At 36.9% G+C, this 21,689-nt stretch overlaps 1 long non-coding RNA gene across 1 annotated transcript; it reads right to left on the bottom strand.

The window, feature by feature from the left end:
• Positions 1-2,588: 2,588 nt before the first annotated feature.
• Positions 2,589-19,756, bottom strand: LOC149899329 (uncharacterized). Its single transcript, XR_016457969.1, has 2 exons — positions 19,538-19,756; positions 2,589-2,812 (listed from the first exon to the last, which is right to left on the bottom strand). It is a non-coding gene; the product is annotated as an uncharacterized LOC149899329 (long non-coding RNA).
• Between the last annotated feature and the right edge of the window lie 1,933 nt (positions 19,757-21,689).

Below are 21,689 nucleotides of genomic sequence, written 5' to 3'. Positions count from 1 at the left end.
GGGCGACGCAGTGCACTTAACATCAGGTGACGCGTCTGCTCTGTTGCCTCCTCTTATATAAAAAAAAAGATGAATATTCGTTCTACAAAGCTGTTGGTCATAGGCGAATGTGAACTTTCAACAGTTATTTCAATCAAAAGTTCAATTAATCGCTTTTAATCTGATTCTGACTCCTTTAGTATGATTTAAAGAAATGAGCAAGAGAGCTAACTTTCTTACATACTTAAATAAATAAAATTTTGCATATTTCGGAGCATTTATAGCTATATTATCGCCTACAATTACTTTCTTCTTCCAAAATGCATGTGTGGCATTGCAAAGCTATTTCTTTTCAAAATTCGTTAAAACAGATGTACTAGAAGTCACTAAATCGCTAAGCTCCAAAACTTATTCGATAGTATTAGAGCTAAAAAGTACAGCAAACCTTCAGTATCTTTAAAGTCACTTATAACTCAGAAATCTCGAATACTAAAAGAGAGCAAGCAGAAAAAATGCTATCGGAAATGGAGCGGCACAGCCACGGCATCTAAGTGCCCTTTGCCACGGAACCCATCAACTTTCCAGCCTTTAAAAAGTAACTGTATTGTCAATCGAATTTGTCTCCATTAGGAGGCAGCAGTGACGTCTACCTAATTTCCTCTAAAAGCGGCCGTCCGCAACTCGATTCGCGATCGTTTTCCGTTCGTTCCCTTGATTTTATTACAACAATTCCCTTTTGCCCCCACTGCCTTGAATTACTTTGATCAAACCTCGATGTTCCAATGATTCGACGAGGAATTCAATTGGCGAGCTTTGAGCGAACAATTTGTTATTGAGCAGTTTGGTGTATTGTTTTGGTGATGTAATGTTAAGCGGGTATTCTTATCGTGTGCATCCATACATAGACTCTTTATAGCATGACGTGTGAACGTGTGATCGTAACTATAAACTATGGGTGTATTTTTCGTGTCTAATCACAATTTGTGTGTAATGTAAGCTCAATTTAACTTAATTATAAAGAAATGCATACATTTAATAACATTCTAGACATTCTTTACATACTCAAAAGAACTTATTATAGTGATCGATTACTAAAATTTCACCATATTAAGCCTCCTAATTTAAATGCTATTTGTGCGTTATTTTGTTGCATAAAGATATATTCCGCTATATAGTTCGTCTAATTAAGTTAGATAAGGTCAACTCTGGAGTTTAGGATTATATATATTAAGTTTATAGGATTATATAGGATTCACCCACGTAAAAAATGGTTTTCAAATTATCTCTTTATCAATATTAATACGCAGTTGGTTGGCTTCTTGCACGTCTAATATAGTGTTATCTTCAATATAATAGCCGTACAAATATAGTGCTTATATGTTATTAATTTTACTAGTATGTATTACAATTTTGAATGCAGTTTTTGTTAAATGATCTTGCCGTGACCACAGTAAGAGGAGTAGAATTAATTGATTAAAACACAATATTATTTGGTGGAAAAAACTTATATATATTTCCTTAAATCTAATTAAGTACATTAGTTAATAGATAAATGAACTATTATAGTAAGGGTAACCATAGAATAGTTTACAGATTACATGAACTAAATTTTCAATGATAGAAGGAGAATTATATCGGCATCTCGTAAAAAATCATGTGAGAGAAAGAGACAGACTGACTCTCTTGATAATGCGAAAGCAATACATTTTTTGGAAACATTCTCTATAGTCCGGGATACATCGCCCATTTTTGCAAGTGATTACTATCAAGCTAATTTTTCGTGAGTAGCTTTATTTTGATGAGATGCCCAATAATTTCATGTACGAAACTCTCGATTGTGGTAGCTATCAGAGGAAACAAGGATAAAATATTTTGATTTGATGGTTCTCAAATATTAATTACTAACTGAATGTTTTTTTTTGTTCAATCTCAAGATAATTATCTAAATTATTCGAAAAAATATTTGTCCTACAAAATCTATGGTTTAATCAAAGAGTCCCCCTTTCCAATGTGTATCGATAACGAAGTCATCATAAATGATTACTAACAAGCTGATTTTTTTATTTTCACTTATTTAATACTTATATAATTCAACAGACATATTGTCCTACAAATTGCGTAATAAATATTTGAGAACCGTCAAATCAAAAATTTTTATCCTTGTTACCTCTGTAAGCTACCACAATCGAGAGTTTCGTACATGAAATTATTGGGCATCTCATCAAAATAAAGCTACTCACGAAAAATTAGCTTGATAGTAATCACTTGCAAAAATGGGCGATGTATCCCGGACATAATATTTGCCTATAAATAATAATGTATCACGACAGTAGTTATTCTCATTTCAATTAAATTAATGTTAAATAAACATGTATGATTTAAGAGGTCTTAAAAAAGCGATTTTTAACATTTTGATAAAAAATTTCATAACCATATTTCGAATCTATAGGTACGTACCTATGTATTTTGCATGTCTAAAATCGATATTTTTTTTCACAAATTATGCACGTGTATATTATTGTACTTACTTTTATTTTCATATTTACACCGTGTTACATCAATGTAAAAACTAAAATACATTTTGCTTTCCTATCAGAATTAGATCATTAGTTAATTTTAATTATACTTGAAATATTAAATCTCTTTTACATATTCAAAACCACATAATTATGCATTTTTATTGTTAATTTTTCAAAGGCGCTAATTCTGGCGCTGACGGTACAGGAGTGACAGTTTCTGAAGGCATCAGAAGGTCGAATTTCTTTGGATGAAGCATGCCCTTTTTTGACGCGTATATGAGTAGTATGAATATGGAGACGGAGAAAGACAGCACCTGTAAAAGAAATACATTTTTATTTACATTTAATGAGCATCTAATGAGCCTATGAATCGAAATAATTAATGTAGGTACTTTATACTTGTCAATGGTTCTGTCATACTAATACCTTCTAAATGAAATGGATCTGTTGACAATTAATTTTAACGAAAAGTAGCAAATCTCTACCACAATATACAGATACATACAGTAAGAGCTAGCGCGCACGAGCAACTTTGTCTCCGCAACTATTTTGTCTCTCCCATCAATTGTATGGGGAGTTGCGTCGCTCGTTGCGGAGACAAAGTTGCTCGTGCGCGCTAGCTCTAAGGAAACTTCATACAAAATGTTCGAAATGGCTCCCCCCCCCATCAAGCGTGTTTACGAGGGTATTGAGGGGGATCGATAGTAGCGGGTGACACATCCACAGATTTTGAATGACAAAGATACATAGTATAGAAAAGTGATGTCAATGACTTCACGTTAAATAAATATCGATTGTTTCAGTTTGTAGCCTTACTATATTATTGGCTTCGGTATCTATTGTAAGTATTCTTTTAAAAAAAAATATTCAATCTACAGTTTTGACTTTCCTACGATTTTATTATATGTATAGATATTAAAATAACCATCACATAAATATGCCTTTATTCGAAAAAAAAATTACAAATTATTTACTGAAAAATACTTTCGTCTACTACGACTAATTCGGAATTTATTGTTAAATTTTAAGGTGTAAAATATTCTCAGTCTTATGAACAGTTTTTAGTAACTTATGTTTAATTCGTTGTAAATTTATTCAGCCACTTTACAGTTTATGTGTTCTCTCTTAAAGCAGCAACGAAAATGTTATCCATTTTCTCGACATATTGAACAAAATCATCTGGTGGTTTAATTGGTATAGTTGAATTCAAGCAGCCGAATATTGCGCAATTAGTACGTGGCATTTTTAAAATGATCGCTGAAATTAACTAATTTACAAGCACGTGTTCAAATTAAACTGAAATAATATATTTCACCAAAATGTTAAAAATATTAATTCATAAAATATATATATTATAATTATTGTATTTTTATCGATACGTGACGTCACCAATTTGTCAAGCACTATTAGCCTGTCAAACTATTTTCTTTTTCATCCTAAAACAAAAAGGTGGAGGTTCTACGCTCGTATAATAATAATTTTAATTTATTTTTGCATATTTTGTGTTTTGTAATTTAATTTAATTTATCGTTTCAAAAATAATTTAGTAGGTATACCTACATACAAGTATTGTAATTTCTGGTTTAAAATAATTATTGAATAAGGTGGAGTCTTGTAATTGCAACTAAAAATATTGGAGTCATTACTTCATCTCAACATAATTCTATAAATATACGGAAAAAAATATTTCTTAAAAATTTGTGAATAAATAAATTTAATGCGGATATTATTTCACCGTCATAATCACGAAAAACTGTGAAGAATAAAAAAGTATTTCCAAAAGTCCTTAAAAAGACAGCAATAGTTGCAATTACCCGTCCTGGCGGGTAATTGCAACTAATTGCTTGTTTTACTTATTTTTCTATGTGTGTTTTCTGCGCGTGTATTTTAATAACAAGCTTTGAAACATATTCATAGGATTATGATATCTAGGCTCTTGAAATAAAGACCAATTTCGCAAAAAAATACTTTTTAGCTGTGGGGCGGGATATTGCAACTATTTTCTCAAAAATAGTGATGGGAACCTTATCGTAATTTTATCGACTGCCATGGTAGCAGAATTAAAACTCAGGGATATACTGTTTTATATATATTTTAATTAGAATATATCTAATCACATAACAAATTCTTAATTTATTTAAATTAACGAAACATTTTAAACACAGTAGGTACTTAACAATTATTTAGTAATGAAAAAGTCTGTTTTTACTCTTATTTCTAAATTCTACACTATTATAACTTTATTTGAAACACACTAAAAGCCTTTTAGTTATCAAACAGTCTTATTTTACTCTTCCTTTGAACTCTTAACTATTTTACCTAGCTTCATTTTAATTAATTAGAATAATTAAATCTCAATCAGAATACCTAATCAATTTTCCCAACAGAAGAACTCCAAGTACTTGTTTACTTACATTCAAATATCTCTACCTTGTAAGGAAAGATTACCATGTCTTCTTCATTTATCACAGCATCGGGTAATCGTGAGATCACATCTTCTTTTTCTATAATGGAAATACTTATATCAATAAGTCACTGAGTAACAATCATCGAAAAATAGCAATCAGGCGTTTTATAATTTAAGTTTAATATCATTGGGTTGTATCGACCTCATCGACATATTTATGTCCACTGTCACATCACTAACATTTTCATACTTCATACAAAAACTGTCAGATAATTGCAACTAACCTAAAAATAAATAAATAGTTGCATTAATAAGACTTTTCATATTTGGTCTGGTAAATGTAACTGCACAGAAAATTCGGAGTAGAAGCATCGTAGAATAAAACAAGCACGTACAAAACGACTTACCGTGGTTGATTAATACACTCCTTGTAAAAAAACCCGCGAAAAACCACAAAAAACAGTATTTTTGATCAAATTACGCACCGCGTGCATTCAGCGCTGGCAATAACAAAATTCTGGAATGACAAAAAGCCCTGTCACTCACACAATTCTTGACCGATGAGCGCCATATATATTTTTTTATTAATATTTTTACTAGCAGAACAATATCACGCCTGTTGTTGTGCAGAACAGCAATCCTAGAGGGCGTTATTTAAGATAGTTGCATTAACCAGATAGTTGCAATTACAAGACTTGACCTTATATGTATAATAAAAATATCAAGCATTATAAATAATTTAGGTACATTAAATAACCTTCGGCGTCCATAACAAAACAAGATTTCTAAATATCTTATCTTAATATATATGTACCTATATAAATCTCGTGTCACAATTTTTGTCCTCAATGGACTGGATATGGATGGAATGGATAGTAAAATTCGCACACCATGTGCAGTTCGATCCAACTTGAGAGATAGGATAGTTTAAACATGTAGGTAGGTACCACGGGCGAAGCCGGGGCGGACCGCTAGTAGCACTGATACTTTACTTTAACAAGGTGTATTAATTCGGATTGTTTCTTCTTGTAAATTCATCTTTAGGCTAAGCCATTTTTGTATTTTAACGAGTTTTAATCTCAAAATGACCAAAAAATCGACTGTGAAAAAAAAGCAAACAGAAATATACAGGCCGAATTGATAACCTCCTCCTTTATTTTTGAAGTCGGTTAAATATCAAAAAGGTAACAGATTCACATTCACATTCACATTCACATTCACATTGTTCGTTGTTCGTTGTTCGTTGTTCGTTGTTCGTTGTTCGTTGTTCGTTGTAGGTTGTTCGTTGTTCGTTGTTCGTTGTTCAATGTTCGCTGTTCGCTGTTCGTTGTTCGTTTTCATGTTCGTGTTTGTGTTTGTGTATGTTCACATTCACATTCACATTCAAATTCACATTCACATTCACATTCACATTCACATTCACATTCACTTTCACATTCACATTGTTCGTTGTTCGTTGCTCGTTGTTCGTTGTTCGTTGTTCGTTGTTCGTTGTTCGTTGTTCGTTGTTCGTTGTTCGCTGTTCGCTGTTCGCTGTTCGCTGTTCGCTGTTCGCTGTTCGCTGTTCGCTGTTCGGTGTTCGCTGTTCGCTGTTCGCTGTTCGCTGTTCGCTGTTCGCTGTTCGCTGTTCGCTGTTCGCTGTTCGCTGTTCGCTGTTCGCTGTTCGCTGTTCGCTGTTCGCTGTTCGCTGTTCGCTGTTCGCTGTTCGCTGTTCGCTGTTCGCTGTTCGATGTTCGTTGTTCGTTGTTCGTTGTTCGTTGTATTTAGATTCCTTGATATAATTTCTTCTCTATGTTTATTATAGTCTAATTTAATTGATTTATTCGTTGTTTTAAATAGTTGAGTAAGTTCTTTTTTCTGTTGTTTGGTTTTATTTTTAGTATGTATTAATTCAGAGCGTTTTTTAATTAGTTGTAGGGTATGTTCCGTAAGTATTCTATTTTGTTTCTTTTGAATAGGGTTACTGTACAAGCTGCTTTTTATGTGTTTCTCCAATAAATCGTAATATATTTGGACATTTTCTGAAAATTTAATATTTGTGTCTTTTAGACTGTCTCTCAGGCGGTTTTTGTATGATTCTATTTCGTTTTCTGTTTTAGGACTTTTGATAATGTTTTTGAAGTTTCTCCTGCTTTTCGTTTTTAGACACATGGTAATTGTTGCCCTTAATAATCTGGGGTCAGAAGAGAAGCTGACTTGATTGAGAACTTCGATATTGCTGATCGTATGGGGTTGGTTGGTCATAATAAAATCGATTTCATTTTTAACTTTTTGATTAGGTGCCATCCATGTCCATTTTCTCTTTGCTTTTTTCTTGAAGAATGTGTTCATGATGAATAGTTGGTGTTTAATGGCATAATCTATTAGTTGTTGTCCCCTTTTATTGCGTTGCCCATAGCCATATCTTCCCATGCACAGTCTTTCTTCTGGCTTAGGATGACCGATTTTTGCGTTAAAGTCTCCCATTACTATGAGATTCTCTCCAGGAAGAAGGTGTGCTTTCTCCATGTCGATGTAGAATGTTTGGACTTCTTCCTCCTTGGATGTCTCCGTAGGAGCATATGCCTGAATTATAGATATTGTAACCTGTTCTAACTTTAGCTGTAACAAAGCTACTCTTTCGGAGATTCCAGTGAAATTGTGTATATTTTCTTTATATTTTTTATTAAGCAGAAATCCAACGCCATGATGGCCTTTCGTTTCGCCAATGTAACATAAAATATAATCTTTATACTCTTCTATATTACAACCAAGTCTTTTCACTTCAGATAGTCCTAGTATATCAAAATCTATATTTTCAAGTGCGTAAATTAGTTGGAGATATCTCTCGGTGGATGAAAGGGATCTTACATTGTATGTTCCAATTTTTATAGTGTTTTTATTGTTTGTCTTCGTTTCTGTATTGTAATCATTGTAATCGTTGTGTTTGGTTAGAAAATTTTTCAGTGGAGGGTAGTGGTCTGATTCCCCTCGAGGACCAGTCGGCTTGGGGAATATTTCTTTATTTATATTGTTACGTTTAAATTTGGCTGTTGTCTCGTTCCGGTGGCTGATGTGTGTATGTCATTGTCTCTGATCGTTAGATTTGTTTATGGAGGAGAGAGAGCTGCTTCTACCCCTCATTAAATCAAAGGCGTTTGCTCTGCAGTTTTTAGAGGGTGCATGTTGTTTCCGTGGTTGCTGCGAAGTTTCAGGTGTTATTGATAAGTCTCGTTTACGTTTCTCGTTATTTAGTGGTTTTTCTTTTATAACTAATTTGTCGTAGTCTAGCACCGCAAAATTCCCCTTCTTTCTTTCTTCTAGCATTTTCTCTCTTAATTCTTTTCTTTTAATTTGAACTTGATAGTCTTCAGAGACATAGGCGTTTTTAAATTTCTTCTTATTTTTTAATATTTCTCCTTTTTTCCAACTATTAAGAAATGATATAAGTACTGGTCTGGCCCTATCGTTGCTGTTTAATTTTTTACCAATTCGACGTATTTCATTGATGTCTTTAATATCCAAAGAAATCTTTAAATCAGTGCTAATTTTTTTTGTTGTCGTTTGCAAAAGTTCCATAGTAGATTCTTCAGATTCTTCTAGTCCATATAAAATTAAATTGTTATGTCTTCGGTTTTTTTCTAACATAGTAATTTTTTTCTTCAGTTCTCGGTTTTCTAACTTCAAATCTTCGACTTCGCGTGATAGTGGGGCTAACTTTTCATCCATTCTCGAAATTATGTCTTCAGTCTGTTTAGTCATTTCTATCTTCATGCGTTCAAAAAACGTCTCCATATTATCCATAATATTAGGTTTTTATTTTGGGTTGGTAACACTAATTTGAAGTTGGCAACACCAGTTTAGAGTTGGCAACACTTCGGGTCATATACACTTCGGCACATATCGGGTAAGTCTGAGAATCGGCCAACATCTATTTTTCATATGTACCACGGGCGAAGCCGGGGCGGACCGCTAGTATATGTATATAAATCTCGTGTCACAATGTTTGTCCTCAATGGACTGGATATGGATGGAATGGATAGTAAAATTCGCACACCATGTGCAGTTCGATCCAACTTGAGAGATAGGATAGTTTAAACATGTAGGTAGGTACCACGGGCGAAGCCGGGGCGGACCGCTAGTAGCACTGATACTTTACTTTAACAAGGTGTATTAATTCGGATTGTTTCTTCTTGTAAATTCATATTTAGGCTAAGCCATTTTTGTATTTTAACGAGTTTTAATCTCAAAATGACCACAAAATCGACTGTGAAAAAAAAGTAAACAGAAATATACAGGCCGAATTGATAACCTCCTCCTTAATTTTTGAAGTCGGTTAAATATCAAAAAGGTAACAGATTCACATTCACATTCACATTCACATTCACATTCACATTGTTCGCTGTTCGCTGTTCGCTGTTCGCTGTTCGCTGTTCGCTGTTCGCTGTTCGCTGTTCGCTGTTCGCTGTTCGCTGTTCGCTGTTCGCTGTTCGCTGTTCGCTGTTCGCTGTTCGCTGTTCGCTGTTCGCTGTTCGCTGTTCGCTGTTCGCTGTTCGCTGTTCGCTGTTCGCTGTTCGCTGTTCGCTGTTCGCTGTTCGCTGTTCGCTGTTCGCTGTTCGCTGTTCGCTGTTCGCTGTTCGCTGTTCGCTGTTCGCTGTTCGCTGTTCGCTGTTCGCTGTTCGCTGTTCGCTGTTCGCTGTTCGCTGTTCGCTGTTCGCTGTTCGCTGTTCGCTGTTCGCTGTTCGCTGTTCGCTGTTCGCTGTTCGCTGTTCGCTGTTCGCTGTTCGCTGTTCGCTGTTCGCTGTTCGCTGTTCGTTGTTCGCTGTTCGTTGTTCGTTGTTCGTTGTTCGTTGTTCGTTGTTCGATGTTCGCTGTCGTTGTTCGTTTTCATGTTCGTGTTTGTGTTCGTGTTCGTGTTCGTGTTCGTGTTCGTGTTTGCTGTTCGCTGTTCGCTGTTCGCTGTTCGCTGTTCGCTGTTCGCTGTTCGCTGTTCGCTGTTCGCTGTTCGCTGTTCGCTGTTCGCTGTTCGCTGTTCGCTGTTCGCTGTTCGCTGTTCGCTGTTCGCTGTTCGCTGTTCGCTGTTCGCTGTTCGCTGTTCGCTGTTCGCTGTTCGCTGTTCGCTGTTCGCTGTTCGCTGTTCGCTGTTCGCTGTTCGCTGTTCGCTGTTCGCTGTTCGCTGTTCGCTGTTCGCTGTTCGCTGTTCGCTGTTCGCTGTTCGCTGTTCGCTGTTCGCTGTTCGCTGTTCGCTGTTCGTTGTTCGTTGTTCGTTGTTCGTTGTTCGTTGTACGTTGTTCGTTGTTCGTTGTTCGTTGTTCGTTGTTCGTTGTTCGTGTTTGTGTTTGTGTTTGTGTTCGAATTAAAATTCGAGTTTGTGTTTGTGTTCGTGTTCGTGTTCGTGTTCGTGTTCGCTGTTCGCTGTTCGCTGTTCGCTGTTCGTTGTTCGTTGTTCGTTGTTCGTTGTTCGTGTTCAAGTTCGCTGTTCGCTGTTCGCTGTTCGCTGTTCGCTGTTCGCTGTTCGCTGTTCGCTGTTCGCTGTTCGCTGTTCGCTGTTCGCTGTTCGCTGTTCGCTGTTCGCTGTTCGCTGTTCGCTGTTCGCTGTTCGCTGTTCGCTGTTCGCTGTTCGCTGTTCGCTGTTCGCTGTTCGCTGTTCGCTGTTCGCTGTTCGCTGTTCGTTGTTCGTTGTTCGTTGTTCGTTGTTCGTTGTACGTTGTTCGTTGTTCGTTGTTTGTTGTTCGTTGTTCGTTGTTCGATGTTCGCTGTCGTTGTTCGTTTTCATGTTCGTGTTTGTGTTCGTGTTCGTGTTCGCTGTTCGCTGTTCGCTGTTCGCTGTTCGCTGTTCGCTGTTCGTTGTTCGCTGTTCGTTGTTCGTTGTTCGTTGTTCGTTGTTCGTTGTTCGTTGTTCGTTGTTCGTTGTTCGTTGTTCGTTTTCATGTTCGTGTTTGTGTTTGTGTTTGTTCACATTCACATTCACATTCAAATTCACATTCACATTCACATTCACATTCACATTGTTCGTTGTTCGTTGTTCGTTGTTCGTTGTTCGTTGTTCGTTGTTCGCTGTTCGCTGTTCGTTGTTCGTTGTTCGTTGTTCGTTGTTCGCTGTTCGCTGTTCGCTGTTCGCTGTTCGCTGTTCGCTGTTCGCTGTTCGCTGTTCGCTGTTCGCTGTTCGCTGTTCGCTGTTCGCTGTTCGCTGTTCGCTGTTCGCTGTTCGCTGTTCGCTGTTCGCTGTTCGCTGTTCGCTGTTCGCTGTTCGCTGTTCGCTGTTCGCTGTTCGCTGTTCGCTGTTCGCTGTTCGCTGTTCGCTGTTCGCTGTTCGCTGTTCGCTGTTCGCTGTTCGCTGTTCGCTGTTCGCTGTTCGCTGTTCGCTGTTCGCTGTTCGCTGTTCGCTGTTCGCTGTTCGTTGTTCGTTGTTCGTTGTTCGTTGTTCGTTGTTCGTTGTTCGTTGTTCGTTGTTCGATGTTCGCTGTCGTTGTTCGTTTTCATGTTCGTGTTTGTGTTCGTGTTCGTGTTCGTGTTCGCTGTTCGCTGTTCGTTGTTCGCTGTTCGCTGTTCGCTGTTCGCTGTTCGCTGTTCGCTGTTCGCTGTTCGCTGTTCGCTGTTCGCTGTTCGCTGTTCGCTGTTCGCTGTTCGCTGTTCGCTGTTCGCTGTTCGCTGTTCGCTGTTCGCTGTTCGCTGTTCGCTGTTCGCTGTTCGCTGTTCGCTGTTCGCTGTTCGCTGTTCGCTGTTCGTGTTTGTGTTTGTGTTTGTTCACATTCACATTCACATTCAAATTCACATTCACATTCACATTCACATTCACATTCACATTCACATTGTTCGTTGTTCGTTGTTCGTTGTTCGATGTTCGTTGTCGTTGTTCGTTTTCATGTTTATTTATTTATTTATTTATTTATTTAAAAAAAGGCTTACCAACTAGATACATAATTTTTTGTTCAAACAATTCAATATTTACTTAAAATAAACATTAGTATTTACGTATCTAAATTACAGGTAGGCACCGCTTTAACAATTTTTCATAAAAATTAGATTATATCTGAATAGAAACCAGAAGTAAAAACTTAAATTACAATTTGTTTAATGTTTTAACAATATGCTTTTTGAACGAGCTTAGTTTTGAAAAATAAATATCTGTGTTATGATCAACTGCAAATATTCTATTATATAATTTTAAAATAAGTTGTAACGGGGAGTTCGAACCATATTTATTTTTTGAAAATTTTGTGTACATAGGGCAAAAAGTACTTAGCCGACAATTATAGATAGGCACCGAGAGACCAATTTGCGACAACAGTGATGGACAGTCTATCTCATTGTTTAATAATTTATGTAGGCATATTAGCTGTGACGCGCTTCTGCGCGCTTCCAAAGACTCCATTTTAAAAAAGTTTAGCTTTTCGCTATAATTTGTAAGAATATTGTTTTTGGTGATATAACTTAATCTATTAATAAATTTTTTCTGTACTGATTCAATACGAGTAATATATTTTTTATAGTAAGGACACCAGACAACTGAATTGTATTCAAGGTTGGACCTTACGAGAGAATTATAAAGTATTTTCATAGCGAGAGTAGATTTAAAATCCTGTGTATTACGAAAAATAAAACCTAGCATTTTAAAACTTTTGCGAACCACCAGATCTATATGTGTATCAAATCTGCATTCCTCATCCAATGTAATACCTAAGTCTTTAAGATTGTATTTTTGATTAATAGCAATATCATCAATTTTATAAGTTGTTTTGAATCTAACATGTTTTCTGGAAAGTTTTATAAAATTACATTTACTTCCATTCAGTTGCATTAGGTTATTCTTACACCAGAGAGATACTCGATTTATATCATCCTGCAGTTTTTGTTGGTCTTGAGAGCAATTTACCGATCTGAAAAGTTTCAAGTCGTCCGCATAAACCTCATATTCAGATTCCAAGATAACATTTGTAATGTCGTTAATAAATAATGTAAACAATAATGGGCCTAGATGGGAGCCCTGGGGAACTCCAGATAACTGATAGTATTCTTTAGACTGATATCCGCTAAGCCTAACTGTTTGTGGTCTAAGGTATAAGTAAGACTGCAACCAGAGTAAAACCTGTTCTGAAAGACAAAAAGTGTCCCTAAGTTTTTTTATTAGCAGATGGTGATTCACTGTATCAAAGGCCTTACTGAAATCAGTGTAGATTGCGTCGACCTCATTACCGTTACTTATTTTTGTTATTACTGAGTTAGTGAAACTTAGCAAATTGGTAAGTGTCGAACGTTTTTTTGTGAAACCATGCTGGTTCACAGAAATAAGACTCTTGGTGTGCCACGATATGTAACCATAAACGAAAGACTCAAAAATTTTCGCGGGTATCGATAACAACGTAATAGGCCGATAATTTTTTACTTCACACTTATCCCCCTGTTTAAAAATTGGCACTATCAAACCTTTTTTCCAAAAAGTTGGAAATATTCCGCTGTTTAGAGATTTATTATAAATTATAGATAGAGGAACTGACAATTCCGTTGCACATCTTTTGTAGAATACCGTACTGATACCGTCATAACCCGAGCCTTTATTAATATCGAGTAATTGTAATTTACGCTTGACCTCCCGTTCATTAATATTTATGTTATTACGAGCACACATAGTTAAAGATGAAAGTACGTTTTGTGACGACAAGGATGACGATGATTGACTGTATACCGAAGAAAAATGTTCAACAAATAAGTTTGCTATTTCATTACCATCATTTGCTGATTTATCATTAAGTACCATAACAGATGGAAAGTTGCAGGCATGACTCCTCTTAGATTTTATGTAAGTCCAAAAGGATTTAGGATTTTGTAATATATCGCCCTGTATTTTAGTTATATAATCTTCATAAGACTTATCTAATATAATGCGAGTTCTATTTTTTAATAAATTATACTGCAGTTTATCCATTTCGTTTTTATATATTTTATAGCGTTTACGATATTTTTCTTTTTCACCTAACAATTTAATAAGCCTATTTGTGAACCAGGGAGGATACTTAGAGTTGCGCCTTTGCTTAAGTGGAACGTATTGCTTTATTAAATTTCGCAAGATAGAATAAAATTCGGAAACCATAGTATTTACATCCATGTCGTTGGGTAGCCTTGATGTCCAATCAATCACAGATAGATCATGCTTAATATTATCATATTTACCATTGAAAAAATTGAATATGTCATTCCGTTCTGTGACGTTGTGTTTTAGGTAAAGAGGTGTTTCCAAACTAACATTTACGATTAGAGGGGGATGATATTTATCAACTATGGATAGGGGCTCCAATGCTTCCGCGACTATGACATTATTTAAATTTGATAATACCAGATCTAATATTCTATTATTACAGTTAACAATTGCATTATATTGCTTATTGTTACAGAGAGCCATGAAGTCAATAAGTGAAACTGCAATCGGGTTATTACAATTATGTGGACACAAAAAATTGTCGTAATGTTCTTTTCTAATCCAACTTAAATTACTACCCATATTAAAGTCACCAACAATCAGGTGGTTTACCGACTGATTAGCAGCAATGGAAGATTTATTTAAAAAGTTTTCTAGAACCGCACTATTGATGGGGGGAGGAATATAGACCGCACATAAACTAATTCTCTGCAATCCATTTGTAGTAGGAAATTCTATTGCTACCCATAAATCCTCAGCAGTACTTTCAAAATTAGTCATTCTAAAGGATTTCACTGATTTATGCACGGCAATGAGTACTCCACCACCCTCTTTATCCCTAAATAATGAGTTAGACTGTCTATCTCTTCTGTAAATTTCATAAAATTTCATAACGATTATCAAGTATTTCTCCATCAAATATATTATGGTTAAGCCATGTTTCAGTCAATACTATTATTAAGTAGTTATTTGCCAGTACGTTCTTGTGAATCTCAAGTAGCTTAGTTCTCATTCCCCTGATGTTTTGGTAATAAATACTTGGTTCAATTTGTTTTTTAATGTTTCGAACTCGATTCATAATAAAAAATAAAAAAAAAAAAATACAAAAGATATAAGTAGTTACTTACTAGAGCAAAATAAAAATTAGGTTGTATCTCAATTTGAAAAAAAAAAATATATAATTAATCACCGAATTATTTGAGTAGCTGTTGAAGGTGATCAATACTTAGGATATTCCTTGCAGGACTCGCCTCCTCCTTACGAATAAAAATTTTCCCGTTTCGCACCCAAACAAATTTATAACCGTTCCTTTTAGCCTGTTTACGTGTTTCAGCATGCAGATGTTTGTTTGCCAGTGTCAGATGTTCATTTACGTATACTGGTGATTCAGGACCGGATATGGCCAGAAGAGATGATGATAGTTTTTTGTCTTTATGGGATTTATTGTAATTAATGACAGCTGCAAGGAAATTATCCCGGATGAACTTGTTAGGAAACTGACATACAAGATTTCTTGGTTTCTTGGATTCTCTATTAGACTTAGCAACTCTCGTGGCAATTAATATATCTCTTGGCGATGTAAGGTTATATCCAACTACGTTACAGATTTGTTCCACAATTTTGATCGTGTTCTCGTTTTTGTGTTCCGGAATACCGACTATTTCTACGTTGCTTTGCCGTGCAAATTGTTCCATAGACGATAATCGGAATTGTAAATCATTTAATGTTGTGCTTAAAATGTCTTTTTCAGCGCGGAGAGAGACTATTTCGTCTGTTTTTGAATTGACTACGTCTAGTAATTCGTCGTATTGGTTATGAAGCAATGTTGTAGTTTCCTCTAGAAGTTGCACTTGTTGTTTAATCGGTTCCAATTCACAAATCAAAACTTCTCGAATAATGCCTGGTAACTCCTTTCGAATAGCGTCAATAATCTTTTCCTCAATTTTGCTTATAATATTTGGCGGGAGAATATTTGAATCTTGCGCGTTGTTAATAGCCTGAGTTACAGGGGCTGTAGTAGTGTTACCGACTTTCGTATTTGGAGAACAAATCGGGCATACCCACTGGGATCTTGGCTTAGAATCGCTTCGCTGACCAACACAGTCGTTATGATAATGTTTTCCACATTTTATACATTTGAGCCTTTTTTGCGTTACAAGTATTGTTATTAAACACTTAGCGCATTCTAAAGGCATAATGAGAATATAAATTAAAAATTAAAAATTAAAATTCTTATATGACCGTGGTGATTTGATCTTGGGTTCGTCGAGTCGCTCATTGAAGTTCGTCCACAGAGCTATTCGGCAGTTACTTGCTGAGGTGAATTAGACAATCATATGTGACTTACGTTCTTGAATACAACACGAATAGATGGGTGGTGGACGAGAATTATTTTTAGATCCACCTCCAAGTTGTATAAAAGTCACTTACATGTAAATTCAGTGTAGTTTATTCTTCGAAACATAAACAAATCAGTGAAGTGTTTACTTAAGTGAATATCACAGTTTCATAAACGGAATTTAAACTTCGAAGTGAACAACAATTTATTACGATTGAGGTAATTTAAACTATTAAAATTGAATTAAAACAACGAGAACCGTGTACACACTTTGACAATTTTTGACAGATTTGTTGTTCGTGTTTGTGTTCGTGTTCGCTGTTCGCTGTTCGCTGTTCGCTGTTCGCTGTTCGCTGTTCGCTGTTCGCTGTTCGCTGTTCGCTGTTCGCTGTTCGCTGTTCGCTGTTCGCTGTTCGCTGTTCGCTGTTCGCTGTTCGCTGTTCGCTGTTCGCTGTTCGCTGTTCGCTGTTCGCTGTTCGCTGTTCGCTGTTCGCTGTTCGCTGTTCGCTGTTCGCTGTTCGCTGTTCGCTGTTCGCTGTTCGCTGTTCGCTGTTCGCTGTTCGCTGTTCGCTGTTCGCTGTTCGCTGTTCGCTGTTCGCTGTTCGCTGTTCGCTGTTCGCTGTTCGCTGTTCGCTGTTCGCTGTTCGTTGTTCGCTGTTCGCTGTTCGTTGTTCGTTGTTCGTTGTTCGTTGTTCGTTGTTCGTTGTTCGTTGTTCGATGTTCGATGTTCGCTGTTCGTTGTTCGTTTTCATGTTCGTGTTTGTGTTTGTGTTTGTTCACATTCACATTCACATTCAAATTCACATTCACATTCACATTCACATTCACATTCACATTCACATTCACATTGTTCGTTGTTCGTTGTTCGATGTTCGTTGTCGTTGTTCGTTTTCATGTTCGTGTTTGTGTTCGTGTTCGCTGTTCGCTGTTCGCTGTTCGCTGTTCGCTGTTCGCTGTTCGCTGTTCGCTGTTCGCTGTTCGCTGTTCGCTGTTCGCTGTTCGCTGTTCGCTGTTCGCTGTTCGCTGTTCGCTGTTCGCTGTTCGCTGTTCGCTGTTCGCTGTTCGCTGTTCGCTGTTCGCTGTTCGCTGTTCGCTGTTCGCTGTTCGCTGTTCGCTGTTCGCTGTTCGCTGTTCGCTGTTCGTGTTCGTGTTCGTGTTCGTGTTCGTGTTCGTGTTCGTGTTCGTGTTCGTGTTCGTGTTCGCTGTTCGCTGTTCGCTGTTCGCTGTTCGCTGTTCGCTGTTCGCTGTTCGCTGTTCGCTGTTCGCTGTTCGCTGTTCGCTGTTCGCTGTTCGCTGTTCGCTGTTCGCTGTTCGCTGTTCGCTGTTCGCTGTTCGCTGTTCGCTGTTCGCTGTTCGCTGTTCGCTGTTCGCTGTTCGCTGTTCGCTGTTCGCTGTTCGCTGTTCGCTGTTCGCTGTTCGCTGTTCGCTGTTCGCTGTTCGCTGTTCGCTGTTCGCTGTTCGCTGTTCGCTGTTCGCTGTTCGCTGTTCGCTGTTCGCTGTTCGCTGTTCGCTGTTCGCTGTTCGCTGTTCGCTGTTCGCTGTTCGCTGTTCGCTGTTCGCTGTTCGCTGTTCGCTGTTCGCTGTTCGCTGTTCGCTGTTCGCTGTTCGCTGTTCGCTGTTCGCTGTTCGCTGTTCGCTGTTCGCTGTTCGCTGTTCGCTGTTCGCTGTTCGCTGTTCGCTGTTCGCTGTTCGCTGTTCGCTGTTCGCTGTTCGCTGTTCGCTGTTCGCTGTTCGCTGTTCGCTGTTCGTTGTTCGTTGTTCGTTGTTCGTTGTTCGTTGTTCGTTGTACGTTGTTCGTTGTTCGTTGTTTGTTGTTCGTTGTTCGTTGTTCGATGTTCGCTGTCGTTGTTCGTTTTCATGTTCGTGTTTGTGTTCGTGTTCGTGTTCGCTGTTCGCTGTTCGCTGTTCGCTGTTCGCTGTTCGTTGTTCGTTGTTCGTTGTTCGTTGTTCGTTGTTAGTTGTTCGTTGTTCGTGTTCGTGTTCGTGTTCGTGTTCGTGTTCGTGTTCGTGTTCGTGTTCGTGTTCGTGTTCGTGTTCGCTGTTCGCTGTTCGCTGTTCGCTGTTCGCTGTTCGCTGTTCGCTGTTCGCTGTTCGCTGTTCGCTGTTCGCTGTTCGCTGTTCGCTGTTCGCTGTTCGCTGTTCGCTGTTCGCTGTTCGCTGTTCGCTGTTCGCTGTTCGCTGTTCGCTGTTCGCTGTTCGCTGTTCGCTGTTCGCTGTTCGCTGTTCGCTGTTCGCTGTTCGCTGTTCGCTGTTCGCTGTTCGCTGTTCGCTGTTCGCTGTTCGCTGTTCGCTGTTCGCTGTTCGCTGTTCGCTGTTCGCTGTTCGCTGTTCGCTGTTCGCTGTTCGCTGTTCGCTGTTCGCTGTTCGCTGTTCGCTGTTCGCTGTTCGCTGTTCGCTGTTCGCTGTTCGTGTTCGTGTTCGTGTTCGTGTTCGTGTTCGTGTTCGTGTTCGTGTTCGTGTTCGTGTTCGTGTTCGTGTTCGTGTTCGTGTTCGTGTTCGTGTTCGTGTTCGTGTTCGTGTTCGTGTTCGTGTTCGTGTTCGTGTTCGTGTTCGTGTTCGTGTTCGTGTTCGTGTTCGTGTTCGAGTTCGTGTTTGAGTTTGAGACTGTGTTTGTGTTTGTGTTCGTGCCCTATACGCAAAATGTAGAGTTTCCGTTTTTAAGCAAAACTGTTTAGTATTTTACAATTTCGAAAATTTATTTTTAATTAGGTAGGTATCTAAATAATCTGTATATTTCCCTACGTAAATAAAACTCGTAAGAGAAGAAATTGCTACAAGACAATAACGTTGTTATAGACTAATTACCACGCTCGCAACTGTCTGTTACTCAATCACGCCTAAACTACTGAACCAATTTTCATTAAGTTTGGTATGGTTATATTTTGATACCCGAGAAAGGACATAGGCTCCGTTTTAACTCAGGAAAATGACGCAATCACACGGGAACGGGAAATATGGGGGTTTTTCTTTGACTGCGCGGGCGAGCCGCGGGCGGAAACCTAGTTGCTTATAAAATATAATAATTATTTTCTACTATGTATATGTATGTATACAGTATAGTATGCGACAGAAAAAAACGTGTTAATTACGTAAGGCAAGAACGATTCAAAGGATTACAATCATTCTAGTATGTTGACTCTACTATTAAAATTCTGAGGAGAATTTAAATAGTTTTAGAGGAGAGAATCCGGGGTGAAGTGTTTGTTAAAATATTCTATTGCTATAACTATAATGATGGACTAACCTTGAATGAGAGATTAGTATTTTTAAACCTACAGCTAGCATATACCTAATACGATCAAGTCTTATTTCTATATTCATTTATGAATTTACACTTACAACAATTATAAAGTTTAATTATTATTAATGAAACTTTGTATTAAAAACTTTAAACTCACCGCAGAAACTCCGAACGTCGCAAAAACTTCAGATGACATAAACATTTTCACAAAAAACGTAAACAAACGCACAAAAACAACTTACTTAATAAAATTACATAAATTATCACAGATTCACATAAACATAGTTTCTTTAACTGTTATATTTAATAAACTATGCAGTAACTGTATTGCAATATTGTTGTTGTAAGTTAACTTGTCTACCTGTGACGCGTGACACTGACAGCTGGCGGTGCGGCAACGTCGCTTATCGCATTAAGTAGCAGGTGGCTCTAACGTCATTAAGGAAGGTCAGGCACGACTTTGTAGATTTATTAATTCGTTTATTTTGTCTGGCGTTTTAATTTGTTCTGTTAGATAATATTGATGTGACAATTTTTCAGCTTTTAAATAACTTTAGGTCTTTATTGTTTTAATTGTCGAAACTTAAAAAATATTTATACGGAATGGGACTCTGTATTTTTTTTCAGGAATAAATTTAGTTAATCAAAAATAATGTTCGTAATGAAAGAATCAATTTCAAAATGTCTACTTAAAAACGGGATAAAATATTAATTATTATGATCTAATTCTACTACAAAAAAATACCCTTTAATATTTAGTAGAACTCGTATGTCGACATGCTCCGTTTCGTTTGTAAACATCCTAAACGTCGAAACGTCACCTGTTGCAGCAGAGCGGCAACGTCTCAATCAAAATGTGCGCGTGAGTCATGGAATATGAATTCAATTTTTGGTTTTCACTACATTGCTGCTTATGTAGAGCGGTTCTTTACAATATCATGTTGTACATGTCCTTACAAAGAAGCAAGCTATATTGAAGTAAAGTATTATGCCATTTGCAAGAGACAGATGACATTTAACTAATTTTACCTCTGGCGAATTTTAATTTAAAACTTTCTATTAAACGCAAATGTCAAAAATTTTCAAGCAATATTACGCTGTTATTAAATTAAAGAAAATAGAACTTTATAAATAAATTTTTGCCTATGTTAACTTTGCAAGAGCCGTCAGTATGAAAGGTAGAGAACTTACGTAGAACGAAATAATACTATGTATTTCTGAAACACCTGAGACCGTGTTTGATCTTGGATCCGAATAAACTTGAATATTTCTTCACCTAGGAATAATTTTAACTACTATATACTATTTAATATAATTGCTTTAATGTATGTATTTGCTTATCACTTTTTTATACAAAATGAATAGAACTCAATTTACCTAATCAACCTGATCCACCAAACATTGTGTTGTGAATTGTGATGTATTAAAAAAAATTACGAATTCTATAGACCTGAAAACTATAAGAAGATTTAGAGAAAAAATAAATAAATAATTTTTACATTAACTAGCTATAAATATTCTGTCTCTAGTTCAAATCAGAGCACTGTATATTCGAAAAGAATTTTCTATTATCACCATTCACCAAACATAGCATAGATCCTTGATAGATATTGCTTTTTATAAAAACCGCCCTAAAATCATTTATTGGGACCCATGCTCCATATAGACTACATAATTAAATAATAGTTCTGGTAGAAATTATTGTTTAAAAATTATAAGATGTTTTGCGTAAGTAAATAGGTAATTAAAAAAGATAAATTTGCGTAAATCTCTAGAGTCTAGCCAACTATCGCCAACAACGAGCTATTTAAGTTATAACTATCCGAACAAAGAAACCACTCAACAAAATGTATTTTTGCGATTGATAGAAGGTTATTATGATATAAGTGAGGACAAGACATCTCAAGATAATCAAAGCTTATAAAATAATAAGTAAATCCCTTAAAATGAAAAATTCCCTTATCACAAACGATTCCATGTACCTACTTAATTCATAGAAAATCCAATCCATACTAATATTATAAATGCGAAAGTAACTCTGTCTGTCTGTTACTCAATCACGCCTAAACTACAGAACCAATTTACATGAAATTTGGTATGGAGATATTTTGATACCCGAGAAAGGACATAGGCTACCTTTTATTGCGAAATATGTACCACGGGCGAAGCCGGGGCGGGCCACTAGTAAGCAATAAATATCACACGGCAATAATCCGATATAATATCAAATATTTTCCAAAAACTAACTATGTTAAACTAACTATTAGTTCATTATGAAGAAATTCAAAATCAATATCTGATAAGGATAA

The sequence above is a fragment of the Colias eurytheme genome, chromosome 21 (assembly GCF_061535395.1).
Source record: "Colias eurytheme isolate Ceu_HAF_F1 chromosome 21, ilColEury1 Martin Lab GWU primary, whole genome shotgun sequence".
Taxonomy (NCBI): domain Eukaryota; kingdom Metazoa; phylum Arthropoda; class Insecta; order Lepidoptera; family Pieridae; genus Colias; species Colias eurytheme.
This window is presented reverse-complemented; position numbering and strand designations above follow the sequence as displayed.